The 18807-nt window shown below is 37.9% G+C and overlaps 1 protein-coding gene across 1 annotated transcript in view; it reads right to left on the bottom strand.

The window, feature by feature from the left end:
- KCNN2 (potassium calcium-activated channel subfamily N member 2) overlaps nt 1-18807 on the bottom strand; it is a 155565-nt gene that overhangs the window by 116998 nt on the left and 19760 nt on the right. The window lies entirely within an intron of this gene.

Consider the following 18807-nt stretch of genomic DNA (forward strand, 5'->3'; position numbering starts at 1 on the left):
AAAAATAAAGTAGAAAATCAGCTTCAGTATGGCATGAATGGTCCACAAGTGTTAGAGCAGATTTTTAAAATACATGACAGATGACTTTTAGAAATCATGGCAAGCTGAAGGTTATACGTTGTAAATGTTAGCCAGGTACCTTATTTTTAGAAAATGGTATTGGTACAGACGCAGAACTTCATTTTGTAAGAATTAAAATTAGAACTCTGCTATGCAGGAGTCAAAATTATTTTGGAGTCCATGCTCCGGTAACATCATTTTAAAACAAGGGGCTTGAGTTTATCAGAAATTAATTCCCACCTTAGATGAAGTCAAAGATGCATCATGACAAGTTTTCTCCTTTCTAAGGGTCTAGATTTAAACTCTACACATCATTCTAACTATATTTTCAGTGAAATCTATTTTGAGTGCCTCTGCAATCAGTTACACCCTACAATGCAACAACATGAGAGCATTCTTACAGGAAATCTTATTCCGGTTTTAGAGAAAATCACAAGAAACCACAGATGAATCTGGCAGAAACATTTCTTCTAGTTTCCCCCGTACTACTACATATCCTATCTCCTTTCTCTCCCTTAGCCTTCCCTGGCTTTGCTAATTTGTTTTCAGTCCTTCTTTCTTTAATAAATATTTCTTTTTCTAATTTCTGTAATGCCTCATTCCATAACCAAAGAAAACCAAAAAAGGAAGAAAAAAAAAGATAGGAGAGAAAGTAAAATCAAAGAGTGCAAGGGACAGAAAAGTACGTTTCCTCTCTTCCCAGGCTTTTTCCATGAACAAGTCCAGAGGCATCTGAAAATGTGGGGCAGCATTTCAGACTGCCAGAATATCTTGTGGGGGCTGCTGGCATTTGGGGCCAGGAAGCCCGGAATGCCAGCTATTCTACAATGCTGGAAGAGTCCCATGCACAGGGAACACCTGTCGGTCCAAAATGCCAATAGCCCTCTCTTACTGAGAAACACTGCTATTCTTTGCCTTTTGGTAAGTAGCCAACTTACATAGAAAGAATGAGATGAAAGCAACCCCAAAAGCACAGTGCATTCTCAGGTAAGTATATTCACAAGGGGCCACAGAGATTGACAGAACAGGTTTTCCGTATCGTCAGACTCTATGTACTCTGCTCTTCTTGGAGTAGGAAAGTAATTTCCTCACCATCTAGATAGTTACAAATTCCCATTTCAGGTTAATTATTCTGTAGTTCTTAGCTACTTTCTAGACTATAATTCAAAGTGGTTCTGCCATCAAAGCTACTTTGCAAGGATAGGGATTTGATGACAAAAACTACCACTTATTTCTGGTATATCAAGGAGTCGGGGAATCAGCAGAAGCTCTCATCACAACCGTATCAAAGTTTGGGCAAATTAGGTGAAAATAACAATGGCTTTAGGTTTGTCTTTATCATAGCCTTTCATCTAGGGACTTCATAGTGCTTGATAAATGCTAATCAACCACAGAACTTATATTTTCCAGTTCACATGTAAAGAAATACATCATAAATAAAGCACGCTAAGTTGAATATAGAGATATTCTTGTTCAGTCCCACCAATTTCAATATCACCTTGGAACAAAGGAACCCAAGTATGAGGACATATGAAATATTTTGTTGATAAAACGATAGAAGCCTTATAGAGTTTGTATCAGTGGGTGTTTACTAAAAACTGTATAATGCTAAGGGCATGTGACCTAAAATCTACTAAACATTTACATCCTAAATTGTGTGCCACCCCCCCCAAGCTAGTTCTGTTGAGAGACTACATTCCTTTCACAGATGCTATCATTGCTTTCTTTGGAAATTGCTAACAGAGTCTGGTAAATCACATAAGAAAAACAGTACTGTTACTTAAATTCACATTTCAATTTCTTCCAAAAAGGGTCTTACCTAGCTTGATCTTTCTTCTTTCTTCACTCAACTTGCCTCTAAATGACTTGGCAGTTTGCAAAAATCAAATCAAAAGGGCTAGAGAATCACCAACACTCTGGATAGTCAAAAGCCACGTGGCAGACTCTAAGCACAACGTCAAGAGACATTGTCCCTACACCATGCTGGACAACGGCGACATAAATACAGAATAAGCATCCTCTCAGGTGGCTGGGAAAGAAAATGCTTCCTGCTACCTGAAGAAATGGTATACTGCTTACAAACCATCTCCTATCAGTTCAGGACTGACCCTCCTTCCTTAACTCACAGTGCACTGATTCCTCTGAACTCGCTCAACTCTCCTGGCCCTTTGGCATTGTGCCTCTGCTCACTTCCTTCTCTTGCTCACTGTCTTCTCACCATCACTCTCAGCAGCCAGGTCCCCAAACCTTCTGGTGGGCAAGCCCAGCAGACTCCCAATCTAGGACCTGATGATGCCCAGGCTGCTGCGGGTAGACCAGGACCTTCAGCCAACTGCAGCTTAACGCAACTAAGCCCTCAGTGTCCCCTGCCTCCCTCACAGCATCTGCTCCCAACAATCATCTTTCTCATCAGAAGCCATCTTTGTTCACCTCCCTCTTTGTACATAATCTACCCCTACCCTACAATCAAAGAAAAGACTTTATTTCATACTTCAGTAACAAACTTATCTACATCTGACCCCCCCTCCTCTTTATCTCCCTTCTCTTTTGTAGGAATAGCTTTTGTTCCACCTGTCTAAATGTAAGGATACACCAAAATCCAGTTCTCTTGTATTCAGGGCCTAGCTCCTATGCCTTTTCTCTCTCAGGTGTGCATAAAACCAAGCTGAAATCTCTATCATTTATTAAAAACAAGACAACACATGCAAATGAAAATCTTTTTTGATGCTATGCCTCGGTTGTATTATTTCCCCACTTTTAGTTCATCCTCCATTGAGTCCCATCTTATTTCTGGCCCATCACCCCACCAGCATTACTCTTGGCACTGTCATTAAAGATATCGTGATTATGAAATCCAATTCTCCTGTCTTAGTTTTTATCTTAACTCTCCTGTTTGACGTTGATCACTCCTTCCTTTGTAAACAACGTTATTTCCCTTGGGCTCAATGACACATTGTTTTTTTTTTTCATCTGCTGCCTCTCTAAAGATCCATCTCAGTGTCCTCTGAAGAAACTCCTTCCTTTTCCCTCACCTTAACTGTCCATGCTCCACTGGACTCCATCTTTGACTCTCTTCTCTCACTTTTTACCTTCCCTGTATGATCACACATGAGCCATCAATCTCCACTAAAAGATTCCTGCTGTTCCAAGTTATCCTCCTTCCTTCCTCTAATGACTTCTGTAAAATGTAAAGTATATAATCCTATTACTGTCAAGATTAAAATCATTCAAAGCACACACACACACCCTCACCCACCACCTGATGGGTAAACCTAATCTACATCTATAGCACAGAAGGCATTCTGTACTTTGGTTTTGTTTATTTCTCCAACTTCACTGCCATTATATCCCCCATTCCCCCATTTCCCTATGGTTGCAGATCACATAACACATACTCTCCTCTACTGTAATCATGCTTAAGTGTCTTTACATATTCTGTTCCTATGTCCTAGAAAATGTGTTCACCTGAAAAATTCTTTTTCTTTCAAGACCAAACTCCGTAGTTACCCTCTTTTCAACAATGCCCATGCCCCACCCAAATCTGAAAACTCCTTGCTTTTGTCCACCACAGAGGACAATGATGATTTCTTCATAAGACTTCATTCCTACTTGTCTATAAAGTTCCTTGAGGACAAGGACCATGTCTACCTAGCAAAGGAAAACAATGTGGGTTAAAGGAGCAGTCTTATTATCTGCCATTAAATATAAACATAATTACTGGATAGATCCTAATGTTAATTAAATATACTCATGGAGGATAAGAAAACTAAACCATGAAGCAAGTGAAATCTAAGACATTTTTCAAGTGTGTAGAGAACACCTCCTACTAAATGCTAAGTCACTGCCACAGCTTAATTTTGCAAAGCCACAGGAGATCCCAAAACATTCTTCTTCAGTAACTTATCATTACATGGTAATTTTCCATTACACAGTAGCTTTTTACTATCAAGGGGGTCTTGATTAACACCTGAAATGATTTTTTGTTGTTGTTTTGTTTTGTCATAGTGCATATTTTCACACTAAAGTTGAGGAAGAAATATTTTCTTCTACCTCCCATGTAATCATCCCCCACAACTGTTGCTCACTCATTCATTTATTTAATAAATGTCCACTATACCAAATACTATGGGTTAGGCCCTATGCTACATACTAGCTATGTAATAGGGTTTATAGCAGACAAGGAACAAAAATCAAGTAAGCAGACTTAAAAAACACATTTAATAACGTAATTAACTCTGTTGTGGACATTGCTATGAAAAAAATAAACTAGGGATGAAATCAAGAATAAATTGGAGGCAAGAGCCAAAGTAGTCAGTAGGGAAGATTCTGGAGAAGTGCCAGTTAAGGTAAGACCTGGATAAAGAAAAAAGTAGCATGTAAATATGCAGAACATGCTAAGCAAAGGAAAGCACAGGTAAAGTTCCTGGGTCTTATAAAAGCTTACCATTTTCCCGAAAATTAAAGAACACCAGAGTATGTGAAGCTCAACGATTTTGGTTTGTGGTACCTTGTTGGCCATGTTATCAAGACAGGATTTCATTCCAAGTGTAATGGAAACCCACCGAAGGGTATTAGGGCTGGGGAATGATATGCTTGATTTATAGCAGAAGAGGCTCATTCTTAATGTTATGGGGAACCTGGAGTAGAGAGAGACATTTGTGGAAGGGAGGGTGCAAGTCAGGAAGCTCTACTGCAATTCACTTGTAGTATCTCTGTGACCTGGACCAGGTGAGTGCTGTGGAGTTGGAGACAGGCGGATGCATTGGAGATATAATTTGGAGATCTTGCCAGAATCTGCTAAAGGGTTTAATGGGGAAGCAAGAAAGAGAAGTATAGTTCCATTTCTCTGAAAACCACAGTGCACAGTGGTACCCTTCCTAAGCACAACAAATGGAGGGGGGGAAGGGAAGATATAAAAAGTTCTATTTTGGCCAGTGTCATGTCAGTATAAAGAGGTATAAATAGGCAATAGTATATGCACGTCACTCAGAGAAGAAGTCTGAACTACTGGAATAAACTTGGGAGGCATCAGTATTTAGGAGATTTTTTTTGAGCTCAAAGGAAAAATTAGAGGAAGCAAAAGGAACAAGACAGGACTTAGGTCAAGTCTTGAGGAACTTCAAATGTAGATGCCAGGGGAAGGTCAAGCCATCAGAGGAAACTAAAATGCAGCAGCCCCTAGAAATCAAGGGCTAGGGTTATCAATTACAAACTAAAATAATAGTTGCCAGGTTTAGAGATATGTTAATACAATCAACATTCCATACAGACAAGAAAAACATTCTAAGCACCACAATTATTCAAGAAGTATTAAAGTTCTACTGTAAATTTTTACTGTAAATTCAATATTATCAATATAATCTATATGATCCGTTTCAAGCTCACTTCTAGGGAAGTTAAAGTAATCAAAATAACTGATATTAAAACATTTCTATATTTATTTTTTTCTTTGATGTTGATAAAAGAAGAAATATTGTAGGGTGAAAATATGATTGTGTAATCTACTTTAATTCTACAGCTGTGATTAAAAGGTCTTTACCAGAGGCCTAAAATAACTTAGAGGACTAACACGGAATATGCCCTTAGAATGTACCTCACTGCATGAACTTTCCAGTGCAACTGCTTTATATTTACTCAATTACCCAAAATACAATATATTTCAAGGTCATTGTCCAAGACTGATTGGCAGTGAGGGTCATAAGCAGGAAGAGGGTCTGGAGGCTCACGAGATGAGTCTGTTGCATGATCAGATCACCTGTTGGCAAGGGGGCTGCGGCTCAGTCAGCTCAGAAGGGCAGGAAGCTCAGTGCAGAAGCCCCTGCTTGTATTCTGTGTGTGCTTTCCCTCGTGCAAACCCCTGGGGCCCAGACACTGTCTTACACATCCCCAGTTTCCCTTCTAATAAGGGATACAGAGCAGTGCTCGGTGCAAAACTGGTGCTTAAAAAATACGTACTGAATAAAACAATTTTAGCCATGTGTTTGTTAAGAAAGTATGCATAAAGAGAATAGCCAGGAAAACTCTGAAAAGGAAGAATAATGAAGGAGAAGTTAGTACCAATAGAATTTAAAACAAATGAATAATTAAAGCCATGAGGTACTGGCACATCAATAACTGAGAGGACAATGGAATAGAACAGAAAGTCTAAAATCGACTCAGGGACACTGGGAATTTCCTAAGATTATAAAGGTAGAGTCTCAAATCAATGGGGAAAATATAGTTTATTGAAATATAATTTGGGGGCAGCTAAACAGCTATCTGGAGAAAAATTAAGTTGAACCTGTACCTTAGACTCGATATAACAAGATTTAGTGCATCAAAGAATTAGACATGAAAATGAAGCTATTGGCAAATTGGAAGAAGTCCTGTATGAGTTATTTCCTAACCTCAGAGAAAGTTAAGGTCTTTTAATTCTGAAACAAACTGCAGAGCCTTAAAAGAAAACATGGATACATTTGACAATATTGAACGTCTGTTTTCTACATGTGGTCATGCAAACCACACTAAGAAAAAGAAAAAACAAAACAAAACTATGGGGAAAAACCTGCAACTCATATCACAAAGCACTAACTTCCCTAATATATAGAAGTTCCTATAAGTTCTTAAGAAACAAAAGTCTAATACAAAATGAGCAACGGATACACAGAAAAATGAGGAAAGGACAAACAGTAGTTCATGGAAAAGGAAATAAAAATGGCTCTTAAACAAACAAAAAAAAAGATGATAAACCCCATTCATAAGAGGAAACTGTATTAGCATTTTTCTTCACCAGTCAGACCAAAAAAGATCTAAAAGTTTTATAACATATTATACTATTGAAGGTGTGGGGAAATAGGCACTGTCATGTATTGCTGGTGGGGTTATAAATCACTACAGCTCCTGAGGGCAGTTTTCTTGTTAAAATGTACATACTCTTTGGGCATGCAATTCCACTTCTTAGAATGAAATTTTTCACATATATACATTTGCACATGCGATGTATGTTGTACATATACTGTAATTTGTTGCAGCATTGCTTGAATACTAGCAAGAGATTGGAAATAGTGGGTTAAATAAATTACAGTGGGTTAAATAAATTACAGATGCCATTCAATAAAATGATGTACTTTTATACAAAGATCTCTAGTATGTACTAAGTTTTAAAAAAAGAAAAAGAAGGACCAGAACATTGGGTACAATATGCCATTATCTGTGTAGGTTTTAAAAGGGGGGAAACAGAGGTAAGTGTATCTGTATGTACATAATCTGTTTCTGGAACGGTACTCCAGAAATCAATGATATGAGTTACTTAGGGGGGGTAAACTGAGTGGGTGGGGACAAGAAACATAAGGGACACCATATAATCTTTAAAAACTTTTATTTTGGCACTGTGTGAATAGATAGATGGAAGTTAATTAATAATAAAAACTAGGGATAATGGCTTTCTAAAAAGAGAGGAAGGAATAATGAGTATGAATGAGGTCATTTGACATTGAAATACATCCCATAGATAGTCTATGTGTGCAAAACCGCAAAACTAGAAAGCAATAACTGATGTTCAGAATGACAACCAATTTATATCTAAAATATTCTGCCTATGAAGGCAAAACATCGAGCCATGGCATTGCATAACTGTTTTCAGCATAAACAAAAATAACTAAGATTTCTTGGTTAACCTTTGAACCAAATAATAAACGAAGACGATTTTTTTTCCATGCAGTTACTGAATGCTTCTATTTGTAATGTTTACAGATACAAAGGTTAAAAGCTTCTTCATGTTCGATGAGGGCAAAAAATGTAAGTAAACAATTGCAGTGCCATGGAATTAGCACCATAAGAAGATGCTGAGAAAATACAATGTTGGCCAGGGAAGGCTGCATCATAGAATAACTGTTGTCAGTGCCTAACTCTCCCTTCCACAGTGGCTGCCTGGAATCTTCATAAAACTCATTACTATGAACTTTCACATTCAGTTGTGGGACATTTGAGGGACAATGGCCTAAAATGAAAGTGCGCAGAAAAATGTTCATTCCCAAAAGAAGCCCCTTCCTTTGACTAACTTTTGGATAAGATCGAGTGGAAAAGCCACTACAGAGGCAAGGCAGATTTGGTATATTAAAGCACTGTGGTCCAAGGATGTTAGGTGACAACTGTTAGTCATAGACCAGGTTAAAAGACAAACAGGGGAAAACAAAAGTCTTTTCAATGGTTTCACTGAGATTTCCTTCAAAACTCTCAGCCCAGAACTGAAGGAGGGGAAAAGAAAAGAGCTGCATTCAGAATTCACCAGTCCCAAACACAAGTGGGAAGAAACAAGCAAAGCAAATGTTTGTTATTCCCTAACCACCCCTTCTGGGCCCCTTCCCCCTCTTTTGGAGTGTTTTTTAAATTCCAGCAGCCCTGAGATTTTTCTGCCTCCAAGGAGTGTGATTTGAGAATTAATGTAGTTAAGTATTAGCCAGCAAATGTGCCCCCAACCCTGGGAGAAGAGTGTAAAGGAAAGAACCTGCATGGAATTATGCAGGTTAGGTTCAGATCCTAGATATATTAACTTGTTGGACAACTTGGGGTTGTTTTAACTTTAGGGACCTTAGTTCCATCACCTGTAAAATAGAGATAATGAATTTAGGCCTAAGAGTCACCCCCAAGAGGGTCTCTTTTGTTGCTCAGATGTGGCCTCTCTCTCCAGCCAACACAACAAGCAAACTCACCACCCTCCCCCTGTCTACGTGGGACATGACTCCCAGGGGTGTGCACCTTCCTGGCAACGTGGGACAAAAATCCTAGAATGAGCTGAGACTCAGCATCAAGGGATTGAGATAACCTTCTTGACCAAAAGAGGGAAGAGTGAAATGAGACACTCAATTCAAACAGTCGAGAGGTTATCCTGGAGGTTATTCTTACGCATTAAGTAGATATCACCTGTTATTCAAGATGTGGTGGAGAGGCTGGAGGGAACTGCCTGAAAATGAAGAGCTGTGTTCCAGTAGCCATGTTTCTTGATGATGACTGAATAATGATATAGCTTTCACAATGTGACTATGGGATTGTGAAAACCTCGTGTCTGATGCGCCTTTTATCTACCATGTCAACAGACGAGTAGAACAAATGGAATAAAAATGAATAATAGGGGGAACAAATGTTAAAATAAATTTAGTTTGAAATGCTAGTGATAAATGAAAGCGAGGGGTAAGGGGTATGGTATGCATAATCTTTTTCTTCTGTTATCGTTTTATTTCTTTTTCTGTTGTCTTTTTCTTTCTTTTTCTGAATTGATGCAAATGTTCTAAGAAATGATGAATATGCAACTATGTGAGGATATTGAGAATTACTGATTATATATGTAGAACGGAATGATATGTTAATGTTTTTGTTTGTTGTTCATTTTTTTAATTAATAAAAAAATAGAGGAATGCTATATTCTGTCTCTGAAAATCACTGTAATGATGAAATGAATGCATGTCATATGTTGTGGCCAACACTGTCAGAGGGTTAGCCCAATACCATTCCATCCCTTTTCGCTCCTGAACACCACCATCAGAGAGGCTTAAAAGTGTACTATTCACTTTTCCAGACTCATTTGCAGGTACACATAAGTATGTCATGTGGTTCTATCCTGAGTTCATAAACAAAAAGTTGCTGGAGGGTTTCCTGGAAGATCTTTGATTTTTCTGGATAAAAGCAAACAGCCCTCTTTGTTTCCTTCCCTTCTAGTCTTAATTAGAGGTGATGCCTGGGTATGGAGGAGTTATCTTGCGGCCATGAGGGAAAGGCAAAAAGAATTACAGTAATGTCATCCCTGACATCTTAAGTCACTGAGCCAGGAACCACTTACCCTGTTCGTTTAAGCCACTGTGAGTTGAGTTTTCCATTATTTGAGCAGTTGAAAGTTTGCCTAATATATACACACTAAAGTGCTTTGTAAAGATCTATAAAAAATAATGAATAATTATTAACTTAAACACTTTACGGGGAAAGCAGCCAACAACTCAAAAGGAATTCATCTCTAATATGAGTGGTGGAGTTATTTCTGGTGGGCGGCTTTTGTTCATGCCTTTAAATACCAACCAACTGCTCAGAATATCGGGTAATGTGACTCATAGGAAACAACACACGTTTTGGAGGTCGAGAAGCTTGGATTTAATTTCTGGCTTGACTACTTACTAGTTGAGTGATTCTGAATGTTTCTTAACCTCTTTAAACCTCAGTTTACTCACCTACAAAAATATAAAAATAATGTTAGCCTTGTATGATTATTACGAGGCAGCCACCCGTTCTGCTAAATCTAGTAAAAGTGACCCATGACAAAGTAACAGCACTCCATGGACCCACAAGAGGGGCACATGCATAAATTAAATGTGAACATGAAGATATGAAAATGGGAAAATCGGTATAGAAGGGGGAAGGGAACGTGGTAAGTACAGATAGAGTAGGGCAAAGCTGGTACTGAGAGGAGTTCCAGAAACTTGAATGGTAAAGAAGAATGATTTCCATTTGATGCAACGATGAGTTTCTAACTTAGACACAGGCTTTGTCTACAGACCAAAATCATAGAATCATCCACTGGGTTCCAGTAATAGGTAAAGGTTTTTATCATCAATCCATGCTCTGCTGCTCTTTAAGCCTAATTAGAATCATAAGCCCTTTTCACATAGCTTCTGACAACTGGGCCCATTCCTTCTGTAGTCCCTCAAGTATCTGACACATGTTGATGCATTATTTGATAATTATTCTCACATTGCCTTGGAATGTACATACGTTGTCTCTTAAAATTGCTTTTGAGGGCCACGGTGGCTCAGCAGGTAAGAATGCTTGCCTGCCATGCCCGAGGACCCGGGTTCGATTCCCGGTGCCTACCCATGTTTAAAAAAAAAAATTGCTTTTGAACTGCTGCAGAAAGATAGAATAATTCTTTCTCCTTTTGGGTCTCTCATAGAAAGTACGAGAGTACATGACTTATGAACCTGGGGCTTAGAATCTAGTCAAATAGATGGAAGTTCAATACCGAAGTTCTACCACTAACTAGCTCTGTGACCTCAGTCAGATACCCTAAGCTTTCCAAGCCTCGGTTTCATCATTTAAGGAGGCCTAATTAGGGTAGCTCTTTCAGAGGACTGAAAGAGGACTAAAGGAAATAGTGCTAAACAAACGTTAATTACTTTCATAATAATTTCAGTACAGTGACAACAACTGGTCTTCAATAAATTTAATCTTAACTAACTGCAGGTGGAGTGGATAAGCACAGTGGGTGAGGGTGGTATAGAAGGCGAATAAATATAAAACCCAGCATCACTAATTGCAGATACTGGAAAGGACGGAGATCAACATTAGAGGGAATGAGAAATCAATAAAAGTCCTCTATGGTCAGATTTTCACTACTTTTTCATTGATGTGTTCATTTTAATTGTCTATAAATTGTGTTAAGTGCCCTGAAATCATTTTGAATGTAGATGGGGGCTAAAACATGAATAAAATAAAATGAACCTGGTAATCTCTAAATTCATGAGAAACTTAAATATACGAGTTAACTCATTTGATTACAAAACTACATGGCTAAAATACATTATAACCGTAGGAATTTTGAGCACTTAAAAAGATAACTAAAAAAAAGCCAGTACACATTTGTTAATTCATTTGCCCTTAAAAAGAGAAATTAAAAAGCACGCTTGATTGAAAGATTTTCCTGATGGTCAAATCATGAGTTACTGAAAAACCAGACATGAAGTGTAGCTCTTCCAACATTCACATCATTCGATAGGGGGATCAAACTATACTAAAAAGTTGAATGAAATTCAAATATTTATAAAGCAAAAAAGCGCTCACCCACTAACTTACACTGTGATTTCTGAAACATCATATCCGCCCTCCCTAGTAGATGACAGTAGCTCTCAGATCTTTGCTGCCACTGGCAGAAGCGAGTTTATATATATATTTTTTTTTTGGGGGGGTGCATGGTCTGGGAATCAAACCTGGGTCTCCCTCATGGAAGGCAGGCATTCTACCACTGAACCACCCATGCACCTCAGAAGCAAATATTTAAAGCACATTCTGCCTTCAATGCTGTCTGGTAACAGAAATAGACTAGCCACTCATTCAGGTTTTCTCCAAATTAGGTTTCCTTTATCCTGAATACTTTTTCAAATGTCAATTGTACAGAACCTCACATTCTACACAGTATTTGAGATGAAACTTGAAAGCTGTTTTAAAGTGTGCTTAGCTCACCAAGTGTTAATGGAGTCAGTCACTCCTTTAAGCCCTGTATGTACATTTACTAATTTAAAACATACAACTCAAAAATATAGATAATATTATCAATTCATCTTAGGGAGGAGGAAAATGAAGGCAAGACAGGTTAAGAAAGCGACTGGGGTTATCTGGTGCTGAAGTACGAAGCTTGAACTTCTGAGCATTTGGTTTCATAACTTGTGTACATAATAAGTACATAATACTGCTGCTCATCACATATTTAGCCAGTTATAAAACAATTCTAGAAGGAACACAAGAGATGACAGCAGGGGCATCAAATGGATCCATTTATTCTTGACAAGTCTGGTTATTTAGTGCTCTAGCACTTAGCAAAAGAGAAATAAAAGTTATACAGTGAGGAAGGAAATGGCTGATGGAAGGAAGAGAGTTATTACATTTAGGTGAATAAGTTGTAGCACAAAGTAAGAACTGACAGAGGGGAAAGACAGACACACACGTGCATACACACATACCATAAAATCAGACACAAGGTCTCAAAATACCTAAAAGTCTAAAGTTGCCTAATGAAAGATCAGTCATAACATCTCAACCACTAAAGGACATTGACTGCACTACAACACAATGCAGAGTCTCAAGCTCCAAAGCATGGTGCCAACCATAACAACTTTGAGATTGAACTTATTCTCTTTTTGAAGGAAAGGATATGTACAATCATTATGTGTATTTTTTAATTTTAGAAATATTTCTATCCAGAATGCTAAAATAAAAGTTGACATGGAATAACTGAATATGATCTCCTGCAAAGTTCTGAATGAAAATAATAGTCAGCCTAGAAATATATACAGAGGAAAACTATCTTCTGAGGGGAAAAAAGATGAAAGATATTTTCAGGCTCAAAGATTGAAGAGAAGACACAAATGTTGAGAGCAAAAGCAACTGCTAAAGGATATGCTGCAGCAAGAGGGAAAGAGAACCCAGAAGGAAAGAGGTGGATAAGAAAAGAAACAAGTAAACACACCAGTAAGTCTATATAAAAATTGGAAAAAAAAGGACTGTAATAATCAAAATCATCAATATAATCATAATGACTAATTTGGAGAAGGTTGAAGAATCAAGGTGTAAATACAATACTATACATCAATAATATAGATGGAAAAAGGAAAGGAGATAAGAATTAAAGCTCCCATGGGTCCTTGTATTGTTTGGGAGAAGGATAGATTAACTATGATTAACTTTAGACACTTTTAATTATATTCTTTGCTAAAAATTGAAGAGTGACCACTAGGAGAGGAAAAGCGAATTGTATAACATCCAAATTGGTAGAAGAAAAACAATAATTTTTTTAAAAACCCAAGTAACCCAAAGTGAGGCAAGGAAGGAGAAAAGAAGAATCAAAAAAAAAAAAGTGAACCCAAAATAATGTCAGAAATAGGTACAGAAATAACAATTGCCATAATAAGTACAAATGAGCCTAACTACACAGCCAAAATGCAACCCTAACTTAAAAAAACAAGGTGCAAAATAATACGTACAGTAGAGCATCTATGTGGAATTTAAAGAATACAAATACTATGCATTGTTTATAAATACATTTATATTTAGGGAACATATAAAAAGCAGGGACTCGAAGGATACATATAATTTCTGAATGAGTTGTTTTTACAGATGGAAGATGGAAAATGAGGCTTGGATGAAAATAAAGAACTAATTTTAGCTGTAATATTTTTTCTCCTACGATAATAAAATCCAGGGAGGAAAACAAAACAAAAAAAAACTTCTACTGCTAATTTTCAAAAAGCTGGAGAACCTCTGGGAGTGAACACTTCTGAAATGCCAGGGAGATGCCTCTAAGAGTCTCTTCTCATAGGGATGTGCTTTTGGGTTTTTCTTCTTTCCTTTCTCATGTACAATAAAAAATCTCTGTTGGAGCTCAAACCAGTGAAGAAGTATGAAAGTCACCAGAATGACTCTTGAAGCTGAACTGCTCAGTCTTGCCAACTGGGAAGGCATCTCAGAAGCATGTGATCCAAGAGGCCAAAGTCAAAGAACAAAGGGCAAAGAAGATTTTTTAGTTGTTTTTATTTTCCCTAAGCTACGCACACAAAATTAGTATTATGAAACATGTGAAACACAATTTGATGATGGTCAAAGGTCAGCAAAAATGCACTGAATTGTAGCTTTCTTGTCTAATTCTAAAAGAACCTCCTTTTAAAGATATTCTACTTTACTATTTAATGGCTACCATGGGTTGTCAGGTTAAATAGTTGCTTTTCTGATTTAAAAAATGACAGAAAGAAAAAAACAATGACAGAACAAAATAGAGATGAAGCAATACATCTGTCACAGTTAACTATGCTACAATTTAAACCCAAATCCTGGGGACTAGTTCTGAATACACACATGGTAAGATCAGCTCATCAGTACCGAATGGGGGTTTTTACTAAAGATTATCAATTTTTATTCTCTGGATTAAAATAAGACACATATTCTTTCCCAGTGCTCCATTATAGAAGGAAGAAGCAAATGGCCTCAATGATGATTAGTCTCTCTAGAACCTAATTTAATCTCCATCTTTGACCTCAGTGTTTTGGGGAACAACACATACCCAGGAAGCATTCCATGATCCCCTACTGGCCTTATACAAAAACACTGCATCCTAAAGGAAAAGAAAGTACAAAGTGAAAAATCTATAAACTTAGTAAGAAAGACTGTCTATCAAAAAGAAACACCAAACTTGTTCATAAATCAGTGATGCAAACTGAGCCTGGAGTCCAACCATCGTCAAAAGAATTCCACGAAGTAGAAATAATGTATTTGCTGACATTTTATTCAACCATCCCTTTTTCACCTATACATAGCATCACATATTTTACAGGTGTTTATATTAGAGACACCTAGATTAAGAATGAGAGAAATAAATCTTGGCTCAATAATGATGGGGATTTGACAATTTCATATTTCTTCTGAAATAAAGCTATGAAACACTAAGGCTACTGTTAAAACATGGACATGAGGACACAAGACTGTTAAATGGGCAAAGAATATACAAAAATGTAAGGAAAAATAAACAAATGAAACCAGTCGCCTATATGTTTCTACATTCCGAAGTTTGGAGAGGTGATAAAAATACTGGATAAGTCTCTTATAAATAAGATGTCAATGAATTGATCAAACATTCTGAGCTTATACCACCTGCCTCCCCTAGCAGTGACACAGAATTCAATCAGGCCATGATGCCCAGCTCATAATGAAGAGAGAAAACTACGTAAATCAACAATTAAAATTCAGTTTGTCAAGGCTCCATCACTGCAAGCAGTATGACACTGGGCAAGTCACTTAAGTTCTCAAGCTTCTCTTTACTCATCTGTAAGATGGCAAATGATAATATCTACTTCATTAAGTTACTGTATGGTTACAAGGTAATCCAAGTATTGTCCTCAGCATGGTTCCTGGTACATAGATAGCACTGAACAAATGCTGCCCAGGTAGATTAGCATCACCATTTACTACAGTATTATCTTTGCATTAGTGTTATTACAGGATGCTGATAAAGAGGAAGGACAACTAGCTTGACCTGTGGGGCCAGGGAAACTTTCAAAAGAGGGATAGCTGAACTGAATCTAAGCTGAGTCTAAAAGCAGATAAATGAAAATAGTATATTCCAGGTAAAAGGTACAACATGTACAAGAAGTAGAGAGCTAGAAAAAACAAAGTCACAGCTTTGACTCTTCAAAGGGTTCAAGGTTGATTGAACTGTGTGTGTGTGAGTGAGTGTGTGTGTGTGTGAGAGTGCGTGTGTGTGTGAGATGGTGGGAAGATATTAACGAAAAATAAGGCTGAAGGGGTAGGAAAAAGATCACACAGTATCCTATAAGAGAAGATGATAAGGAATGTCACTTTTTTCCACAGTATTCATTGCATGCATTGAAGATGATCTTTATCATAATACCAGTTATATAAATTAAGATGAATATATGTTTGTAAAATCCAAATATGAAACGAAAAATTTAAGTTTTAAGTGAGCAAAGACTAACTTCAGTTTAATATGAAGGTAGGAAGAAAGGGAGGGGAAAAGGGAAAACGGCAAGAAAAGAAATGAAGGAAGGAAGGGGATACAGGCAAACAGGCAGGCAGGCAGGGAGGAAGGCAGGGAGGCAAGAAGGAAGGGAAGAGAAAACTGATGGCCTGACACTCATTTTAAGAACAGGAAAAAAAGGGGAATTTAGAACCCACTCCATGGTGGACTGAGATGCTTCAGGGTTCCATCCCCCACTGAAGCTTTGAACGATGAGCAAGAACTGGCTGAAATATGTTTTCAAAGTTCCAAAAATCAGCTAAAAGATTGAGTAATAGGGCAAGCACCAAATTGACAAAAAGGCTAACTTAAAAGTGGGAGGATCTCACTGTGTGCTGGCTGGCCACTCCCCTTCCTATCTCTGGAGGCAGTCCCTGGTTCTGGTTCTAGAAGGAGTGGGGTAGACCTCCTGCACATACTGAGAGCATATACACACTAATGGAATTTGTCTGTGGTGGTCCAAGGAACTCACCTTGCTGCAACTGGCCCTGCATATAAAAGGCAGCTCACAGAACTCTCTTACAGAACCATTGAGGCAGAGCATTCAAATTGTACTGCCTGGGGCAAGGAATTACTGGCTATAAGACATAAAGTGAGGTGCCAGGAACATGAGGGAACTGTCCCCTAGAGAAGAAGGGACATCTGGAACCAGGTAAACCTGGGAATTCCAAGTTCCCAAGAGGAGACAGAAAGCATCAGGGAGGCCCCTATGCTTGGCCTGGAGTTATTCTCTAAACTCATTTGTGTGGATAAACCACAAGGAGAGCATTCTCACAGGTCAGTCTGCAAAGACTGGGAAAGGAATTTCCTTTTTCTTTTTACAACGTTAGTTCCTGGCAATCAGGGAAAGCTCTGTCATAATACTAGCTGAACACAAGCTTAAGGAACAGAGGCCTCAAAATCGAAATTCCAGTGGTAACATATTAAAATATAAAAAATATCCAGGTTTCGACAAAAGGTTGCAAAACATATAAAGAAGTAGGAAACGGTGGCCCAGGCAAAGGAGAGGATTAAAGCATTAGAAACAATCCATGAACAGGAACAGATCTGGGACATACCAAATATCTTTTTAAATCATCTTAAATATGGTGAAAGAGTCAAAGTGTAACAAGGGCAAAGGACTAAAGGAAATTAGAAAACGATAGTTGAACATAAAGAGAATATCGGTGGATAGATGGGAATTATGAAACGGAACCAAACAGAGCTGAAGTCCTCAGTAACAGAAAATAAAAATTCCTTATAGAGGTTTAACTACTGATTGAAACAGGCAGAATAAACAGTCAACAAACTTGAGCATAAAACGATGGAAATCATTCCTTCTAAGGAGCAGAAAGAATGAAGAAAAATGAAGAGAACCTGAGGAACCTGTGGGTCACCATAAAGCAAACCAATATACATTGTGGGGGTCCCAGACAGAGAAGGAAGAGGGAAAAGGGCAGAGACGATGTTAAAAACATAATGACTGACAACTTTCCAAATTTCATGAAAGACATGAATATATACATCCAAGATACTCAACGAACTCCAAACAGACCCATGCCATAGCATATTATAATCAAACTTGAATGCCAAAGAACAGGTAGAATTCTGAAAGCCACAAGACAGAAGCAAGAGAGAGCCTCAATAAGATAAAGGGCTGATTTTTCACTGGAAACCATGGAGGCAAGAAGGCAGTGGTGTGACATATTTAAAGAAATGAAAGCAAAATATTGCCAACCAAGAACTATATATCTGGCAAAACTATCTTTCAAAAATGAGGGAGCAAAAAAATAAAGACATTCCCAGATAAAGGAAAGCTGAAAGAAGTTTCATCACTGCTACACCAGCCATACAAGATACGCTAAAGAGAGTTCTTCAGGTTGAAGGGTAGGAGAATAGTCAATAAGTCGAAGCTGCAAGAAGAAATAAAGATCTCTGGGGATGGCGAGGACATGGGTAAATATAAATGCCAGTATTACTGTATTTTTGGTCTGTAATTCCACTTTCTACTTCCTACAGGGTCTAAAATCAAAACGTATAAAATGCAATGATAAATCAGTGGTTTTGCACTCATAATATATAAATGTGTAATTTGTAACAATAGTTACGTAAATGTGAGGGGATAGAGGAGTAAAGGAACACAGTCGGTATAAGTATTGAAAGTAAGCTGGTAACAAAACAAATGAGATTATTATAGACTTAGGGTGTTCAATGAAAATCCCATGGTAACTACAAAGATAATATTGGAGAATATGCAAGCTCATAGAGACAAAGAGTACAGATTGCCATGTGCAGGGAACAGGGAATGGGGAGTTAACGCATAACGGGCACAGGGTTTCTGTTTGGGAGATGGGGAAGTTTTAGCAGCAGAAGGGGTGAGGGTCCCACAACCTTGTGAATGTGATTCATCCCACTGAATAGCAGGCTTGGGAGTGGCTGAGATGGGAAGGTTTATGTTGTATATATGTTCCTGCAGTTAAAAAAAAAAAAGAAAGAACAACTAAAGG

The sequence above is a fragment of the Tamandua tetradactyla genome, chromosome 21 (assembly GCF_023851605.1).
Source record: "Tamandua tetradactyla isolate mTamTet1 chromosome 21, mTamTet1.pri, whole genome shotgun sequence".
Taxonomy (NCBI): domain Eukaryota; kingdom Metazoa; phylum Chordata; class Mammalia; order Pilosa; family Myrmecophagidae; genus Tamandua; species Tamandua tetradactyla.